The following is a 9,095-nucleotide window of genomic DNA, read 5'->3' on the forward strand; positions in this document are numbered from 1 at the left end:
TATACTAGAGAGTAAGTCCATGAGTTTGTGGTGTGGTCATAAGTTAGCAAAGTTGGTTCAACCATAAGGTGGGAAGACAACTATCTGTCATGAATACTATGCTTGAGACACACCCCATGAGATTAGATAAATAAGAAGATCCTAATAAGAAAAAGGAAAAGAACAATCAAAGTTGAGGAATAAAAGAAAAATAGTAAGCAATAAGGCTAGGCACCAATGGTTTTAATCTTGAAGCATGTGTCTGTGGTGCTCCTGTGTGAGGGATTTACTTGGATGAATAAGCTCTTAGGGGTGCCTTATCACTTGGTAACTTGGGTTAACTAACCCGGGATTATCAGCTGAAAGTCCACTATCAAGAGTAACCCTCACCACAGAGCATTTAGTAACCCAAAGAGGTGCTGGACACCAAGGTCTCAAGAAAAGAAAATAAATAAACTATGTGCCTGTGGTGTGTATGTATGGGGGAGAGACTTGAGCAAGTAAGTCCTTAGGGGTACTTCAACACCTAGCAGCTTGAACCAACTGGTTCGGGAGTGTTGGCTGAAAGCTTATTTTAAAGAGTTGCCCCCTTACAGAGCACTTAGCCTAAGAACACAAATAAGCCCTGAATTAACAACAAAAGGATCAATGAATAAAAGTCTCATGGGATGCAATCAAAGTGAGTGTTTTATGACAAGATAAAGGTCTGAAATCCAGGATTGAACCTAAGTTGCTATGCATGAAACCACCATAAAACCAGGGACATGACTTCCACAAGAATGACTCATTTCTCTTGGCATTCCATTCATCATTCTCTTGTTCCAGTACATGCTTAGGGACAAGCAAGCTTTAGTTGCTTGATCAATCAATCCTTGTGGGATTCGACCTCACTCTATTGTGAGTTTTTACTTGACGACAAATTCGGTACACTTGCCGAAGGAAATTTGTTGTGAGACAAGTTTTCCGTGCATCAACTGCCCAATAGGCTCTATGTTGGATATCAACCGGAAGGTGACAGGGCTTCCCAAAAACAATACGGAAGGGGCTCATTCCAATTGAGGTCTTGTAAGCGGTCCTATAGGCCCATAATGCATCCCCCAATCTAGAACTCCAATCCTTCCTCTGTGGATTAACCACCTTCTCTAAGATTTTTTTGATCTCCCTGTTGGATACTTCCGCTTCTCTAAGGTACGTGCTTGGTCGCTCACGATTGCTCGTGGTGACCCGAATCTACAAATAATGTTATTTTTCAAAAATGAAGCAACAGTATTAGCGTCATCACAACGGGTAGGAATTGCTTCCACCCATTTGGAGACCTAATCCAATGCTAACAATATGTACACAAACCCATTGGAATTTGGAAATGGCCCTATGAAATCCATGCCCAAACATAAAAAATCTCACAAAAAAATCATCGGCTGTTGGGGCATTTCATCTCTTTGTGAGGTATTTCCAGATTTCTGGCATTGATGACAAGATTTGAAAAATTGGTTGGCATCCCTAAATAAAGTAGGCCACCAGAATCCACAGTCTAAAACCTTTCTCGCTGTTCGCTGCGGGCCAAAATGACCCCTACTCTCAAATGAGTGGCAAAATTGAAGGATAGATTAGAACTCAGATTTCGGCACACATTTTCTAATTACTTGATCTGCTCCATGCCTCCACATATGTGGATCATCCCAAAGATAATACTTAGCATCGCTTCTCAGTTTATCTTTTTAATGCTTTGAAAATTGTGGGGGAAAAACGTGAGTGACCAAGTAATTAGCTATCGGGGCAAACCAAGGGGTGCTTTGGGATATTGCTTGCAAGGTATCTAAAGGAAATGAGTCATTGATAGGAGTGGGATCCATAGTTAAATGTTCGAGCTAACTCAAATGGTCTGCCACTAGATTTTGGGATCCACTTCTATCTTTGATCTCCAAGTCAAATTCTTGCAAGAGTAATATCTACCTAATAAGCCTAGGCTTTGACTCTTTCTCCTTTAGCAAATATTTCAATGCGGCATGGTCCGAATACACCACCACTTTAGAGCCTAGAAAATAAGGTCAAAACTTGTCTAGAGTAAAAACAATGGCTAGAAGCTCTTTTTCGGTGGTGGTGTAATTCGACTGAGCCGAATCCAAAGTTTTTGATGCATAAGCTATAGTGTAGGGAGCGTTACCATCGCGCTGAGCTAGCGCGGCACCTACGGCGTGATTCAAGGCATCGCACATGATCTCAAAAGGTTGACTCCAATTTGGGCCTCGCACAATAGGGGCTGTGGTTAATGCTTCCTTCAACTTGTCAAAAGCCTTTTTGCAATCTTCACTGAAATGGAATTCCACATCCTTTTGTAGTAAGCGGGAGAGAGGTAAGGCGACCTTGCCAAAGTCCTTGATGAACCGACGATAAAAGCCTGCATGACCAAGGAAGGAATGGATCTCCCTCATCGATGAGGGGTAAGGTAAACTCGAAATGACATCGATCTTAGCCGGGTCAACGGAGATTCCGTCTTTGGAGACAATATGACCCAATGCTATACCTTGCTTCACCATGAAGTGGCACTTTTCAAAATTCAAAACAAGGTTAGTATTGGTACATCGCTCTAGTACCCTAGCTAAGTTTCCTAAACAAGCATCAAAGGAGCTACCATACACACTGAAATCGTCCATGAAGACTTCCATACAATCTTCCAAAAGATCCGAGAAATTAAAACACTTGTCATGTATCTTTGAAACGTTTTCGGTGCATTGCATAAGCCAAACGGCATTCTCTTGTACGCAAACGTTCCAAAGGGGCAAGTAAAAGTGATTTTCTCCTGATCTTCAGGAGCTATGTGAATTTGAAAGTACCCTGTGTATCCATCTCAAAAGCAATAATGAGATTTACCTGCCAATCGATCTAACATTTGGTCAATGAACGACAACGAGTAGTAGTCCTTCCTCGTTGCTTGATTCAGCCGGCGATAATCAATGCACACTCGCCAAGTATTACAGACTCGGGTGGCCACAAGCTCTCCACTTTCCGTCTTCACCATTGTTACCCCGGACTTCTTCGATACTACTTGGACCGGACTTACCCATTCAATGTCGGAAATGGGGTAAATGATGTCTGCTTCCAAGAGGCGAGTTACTTCCTTCTTGACCACATCAAGGATTGTAGGATTTAGCCGTCTTTGCGGTTGTCGGACTGGCTTAGCGCCTTCTTCTAAGAAAATCCTATGGAGGCACACTTGAGGACTTATTCCCACAATGTCGCTTAGACTCCATCCAATTGCCTTTTTGTACTTCCGGATAACCTCAAGGAGTTGTTGCTCTTCTTGATCGGAGAGATCGGTTGCCACTATCACCGGAAACTTATGCTTCTCATCAAGGAACGTAATTTAACATGAGGTGGTAGTGGTTTCAAATCTTCCATTGCTTCTTGGTGGGGTAACTTATCCTCTTGGTTGTGGAGACTTGGTGGGTCACTTTCATCTTCTTCATCACTAAAACCTTTTTGAAGCTCATGGTGGTTAGCTACCTCAAGGTCATCCTCTCTCCCATCTTCAATGAAATTCTCGCTCCCATTAATAGATTCCCCATTCGGAAGAGTGGGTTGAGGGTTTATCTCATTAAGCGGCTCACTTCCTCCCGGAGTTATAGCATCAATGCTGGAGTTCGGGTTTGATGGGTGTGACAAGGGTGGAGGGGCAAGGTTACTAGGGGTGGAGTGAGAGGGTGCTAGATGTGACAAAGCCTCGGCAAGAGTTGCCATACAATTCTCTTGTTTTCTTTGAAATTCCCTTTGCTCTTGGATGAGGGCTTGAAAGTTAGACTCTGCATAAGGGAAGTTAATGGGGATAGGATGGTGGTGGAAGCTAGGTTGTCCCAAGTGAGGTGGTAGATAGATGGATGGGGAGGGAATCGGTGGTGGAAAAGGTAAAGGAGCTTGTGGGTATGATGGTTGCATTTCATGTTGAGGGCATGGAGCATAAGCATATGGATGGGCAAAATTGTAGTAAGGACGTGTTCCACTAGGTGTGAGAGGTTGATAGATATTAAGATCGTAGGGCCTTCGCAACGGTCCTTGTTGCCAAGAGTTGATTGCTTGTGACCCTTCCTCAAATTGACATCCCATACCTTGAGGTGGACCAACGTCGGAATTGCTACCCCCTGCAACATGATAACAACTAGACTCCAAGCCAAACGGGTGATAGTTCATGACGAATAAGAAAAATAAAATGCAATGATATCAACAAAAGCAATAAACAAATGAGTATATATGTTCTAGTTATATCCACTTGTGTAGGGCCAAACAAACAAAAAGTGTTAGTTGCTATCAATACTAAGATAGAGGCACCTCCTACTAAAGAGAAAAATAGTATCTACAATTAGTGCCTAAGTAGAAAATCAAAAGTCAAATATTCACACTATTCACATATTTACACAACCAAAATTTTAGCACCCATTGCACTTAAAGTAAACTCCCCGGCAATAGCGCCAAAATTTGATGCGTGCGATGGCCAATATGCATATATAGGATTAGGAACTCGGTTATCCAAAAAAAATGGAATTAGCGTTGTAAGTATAGTCCTAACCCAACAAGTTAGCCACCAATAAAATTAGAGGTTCACAAGATGTGTCACAATTCAAAACTAATTTAAAACCGAGAGTATTTAACTCCCGAGTCATCTCCCAAGGAGTACTTTAGAGCAATGAGTGTGTGAATCTGGTTGTAGTGATCAAGGGTTTGTCATTAAAGAAATGAACACATAAAGCAATAAAAGAACATGCAAAATTTTAATGATTGAACTAATAAAGAAATTAAAGAACCGACTATGTAATATAAACAAGTAAAGTATAAAAGAGATTAACATAGAAGTATATGAAAGATTAAAAGCATAAAAAAGAGTCTTGACTTGGAGTGAGCTAAGGGTCCTTTCCTTGTTGGAACCACAACTATGACAATTATGATGGATTAATCTCACTTGATCAACCCTCACATCGGAAGGTAAGTTAAATGAGCATAAGTGTTTCCAATCCACAAATCCTAAATTGCTTGCTAATTGGCTTAGCAACAACTTAGCGTTAGTGGGAACAAGAACAATTAACAATCCAAGAATTGAAACTAAATGTTGGATATTCCAACTCTAAAAACCCAATTGCTCACTTTACTCAAGCCAAGAGCAAAAAATTTAGCCTAAAACCATGTTTGATATTTTGTCAAACACTTGGTGAGCATAAACCTTAAACATGGAGAAAATGAGAAAAGTCTTGAAACTAAAAGCAACAATTGATCTCAATCAACAAGAATAACAGAAGGAAGCATGAAACAAACATCAAACATCAAATTCATCAACAAGAAATTAAAATTGAACTATAACTTGAATTAGAAGAAAGAGTAATGACAATGTAACTATAAAGAGTAATAACAAGAGAATACTTACAATGAAAGCTAGCAAAATCCAAGATCAAAAATGAAAATGGCACTTGAATGTAAAATCCTAATAGATACCCTAATAGAGATAATGAAAAACTTAGAGAAAAACTAACTAAAGCTTCCTACTACTACTCTTAAAACTATACTAATGATATGCTATGTTATGTCTCTCATTTTCCCTCCAATATGAGCTAGAAGGCTTCAGAAATGGGCCTCCAAAGCCCCCAAATCGCGAGTCATGTGCTATTTTAATGAAGTCATGTGTGGACACCTGTGCGGACGCACAGATGCGTGCGTCCGCACACCTTGCGATAAATCCAGGCCTATGCACACGCACAAGGAGCTGTGTGCACGCACACTAAGCGATGCTTGGCTGGATGCGCGACGCGCTCGAAACACTCCATGCGCTCTGATTGGGCGGCTGTGCGTACGCACAGGTAGCTGTGCGCATGCACACATCTCTGAGCTCATCTCCTTTGATTCTTCATGTTTCCTCCACTTTGCATGCTCTTCTTCCATTTCCTCCAACCCATTCCTACCTTATATACCTGAGATCACTCACAAACAACATCAAGGTATCGAATGGAAGGCAATTGGAATAAAATAGATTAAATTAAGTACAAAAGAGCATATTTCTATAATCAAGCGCAATTTGCATAGAAAGTTCAAAAGCGTGCTATTCAAGGGAATATGTGCAAGTTTATATGATGAAAATCCATCCAATTCTAACAAAAAATCATCATCAAATATGGATTCATCGGGAAGGATCCTGGGTTACCCGCCTGGTCAAGAGCGAGTTCAATGATTCTGCTGAAGCCAAACAGGATGGAGTCACACCTAAAGCCGCATGTGAATTCCTGAGTGAAGAGATTATCACACTAGTCAAGAGTGAAGTCCCATGAGATTAAGAAGGAGTCATGATTCATAGAACTTGGGTGAATCCCATTCTTGAAATCCTTCAAAAGTTATGTGTCACTCCAACGAGTCTTTGATTCTGCTCCTAACATCAATAATAGTAGGAAAATCAAACTGAGACACCACCCATTATTGATATCAAGAAAAGGAGGAAGAACGACAAGAAAAGGAGAGAGAAGCACCAGAAGTTACTGTCAAGAAGGAGGGAGCAAAGAGGTTTAGGGTTAAATAGAGATGGAGGGACCAAATCAGGTATAAAGTCATTGCAGGTACCAACATGGCATATTGTAGTTACATCAGCATTGAAATGAGCGACTTATCATCGTAAATATGCCTAGAGACTATTATAGTGCTCGAAGCTGAATCTGGGGGACCACTATAGTGCAATTGGAATCTCAATGACCAAATTGGATAATTTCGTGAATCTCAGAGACTATTATAAGAATTTACTCTCCGAAACTTTAACTGAGAGATTGTAGGTATCGAGTGCATGGTTTTAGTTCTTAACCGTGACTTTAGAATGGATTAGAATTATCTAAAATAAATTATAAAGCACAAAAATGAAATAAGTAATTATTATTGTAGTAATATTTTTTACAATTATATGTCATAAAAGAATAATTACTTTTTTGTTTATGCGTTAAGACTTTACATACCGCTTACAAATAGGGCTACACATGGATCGGATCGAATCGGATCGGATATGGCTAAAATTTCAGTTCAATCTACACTAAATTTATCGGATTGGATCGGATATAATATCTGCACATTTTATATTCAGATTTGGTGCGATCCGATCCGCACATTTGCGGATCGGATATCGGATATATCTTATCAAAAAACAAAAAATAATAATATAATACAAAAAATAGCATACCAAAAAAATCTAGAATTTAAAAGAAAAATCACTACAATCAAATCATAACAGATCACCAGCAATTTTACAAGAACCAGAAACCTGAATCAAACCCTAATAGCATCTAAGTTTAAAGAAAAACATACAATAAGAGAGTCACAAATAAAAAAATTTTAAAAGCATAAAATTTATTCTTTTTTAATTTTTTAAAACAAAAAAGGCATTAAGGGACGCAGCAGAAGATACATAGAACTGAAGGACTCAAGCAAATGAAAAATTGGAGTAGAAGCAGAAGCAAAATGGTGAATAAAATGCCCAACAAACATAAAATAATGATGATGATGAGATTTGTGAAGAACAGAGGCAAGGCAGAGAAGAACCACGATGAAGGTATGAATGCGACTATCGAGGAAAAAAAAAGCAGCACAACCATTGATCCACGAAGAGGAGAGTGCCGCTGAGAAAGAAAAGAGAAGAGAAAACGGCGAGGTGGTGAGGAAGAGAAGATAGATGCAAGATAGGAAGACGACGGGATGCGAGATAAGGAGGCCACGGGATGCGAGATGGCGAACGAATAAGATTTGAGAAGAGGTGAACGGTGCTGGTGGTCGGTACTGAGTAGATTAGAGAATGAGACTTGAGATGTCGCGTCTGAAAAGTGAGAAGAGGGAGAAGGCAGAGGGAGAGGGGGAGATGTGCAACGGCAAAATGAAGGTTTAGGGTTAGGGTCTTTGATTTCTAAACTTAACTATTTATATTATTTATTTCTTAAGTATACGGTGTAACAGCCCAGATCACCCGCTAGCACGATATTGTCCGCTTTAGCACACAAGGCCTCACGATTTTGCCTTTGACGATAGGGATGATAGCCGAAGCCCCCCACACTCACTCGTCAAAACGCGTCATGCTAGGGAGAGGTATCCCCACCCTTATAAGGCATGCTTCGTTCCCCTCTCCAACCGATGTGGGCCTTACAATCCACCTCCCTAAGGGAGTCCAGCGCCCTCGCTGGCACATCGATCCGGGTTCTGACTCTGATACCATCTGTAACAGCCCAGACCACCCGCTAGCACGATATTGTCCGCTTTGGCACACAAAGCCTCACGGTTTTGCCTTTGACGATAGGGATGATAGCCGAAGCCCCCCCCCCACACTCACTCGTCAAAATGCGTCATGCTAGGGAGAGGTATCCACACCCTTATAAGGCATGCTTCGTGCTAGCGGGTGGTCTGGGCTGTTACAGATGGTATTAGAGCCAGAACCCGGATCGATGTGTCAGCGAGGGCGCTGGACTCCCTTAGGGGGGTGGATTGTAAGGTCCCACATCGGTTGGGGAGGGGAACGAAGCATGCCTTATAAGGGTGTGGATACCTCTCCCTAGCATGACGCGTTTTGACGAGTGAGTGTGGGGGGCTTCGGCTATCATCCCTATCGTCAAAGGCAAAACCGTGAGGTTTTGTGTGCCAAAGCGGACAATATCGTGCTAGCGGGTGGTCTGGGCTGTTACATACGATTCGCAGATGCAGGTGTGATATCCACGATCCGATTCTTTTAGAGTGCGGATGGGATAAGATGCGATCCGATAACTATGTGGATTGGATAATATCCGCAATTTACAGATCAGATACGGATAAATACCACAAATTTGTGAATATTATCCGATCCATGTTCAGTCCTACTTACAAAGTGTGAAAATAAAGTAATTTCTAACTAACTTTCTCATAAATAAAATATAAATACTCTTTATAATTTATTCAATGATTATTAAAAGAATTTAATAATTATATCATCATAATTAACTTAATTATCTATTTAAGTTTAGTTTTATAAATCAAATTACTCGACCATAATAAAAGTATTTTTGCAAATTAAAAGAATTTTTAAATGAGCCCCAATTATCAAATTTTATCTTTGTTCTCAATCCACCCAATTTATTAATTAA

Source organism: Arachis ipaensis, chromosome B03 (genome assembly GCF_000816755.2).
Source record: "Arachis ipaensis cultivar K30076 chromosome B03, Araip1.1, whole genome shotgun sequence".
Classification (NCBI taxonomy): Eukaryota; Viridiplantae; Streptophyta; class Magnoliopsida; order Fabales; family Fabaceae; genus Arachis; species Arachis ipaensis.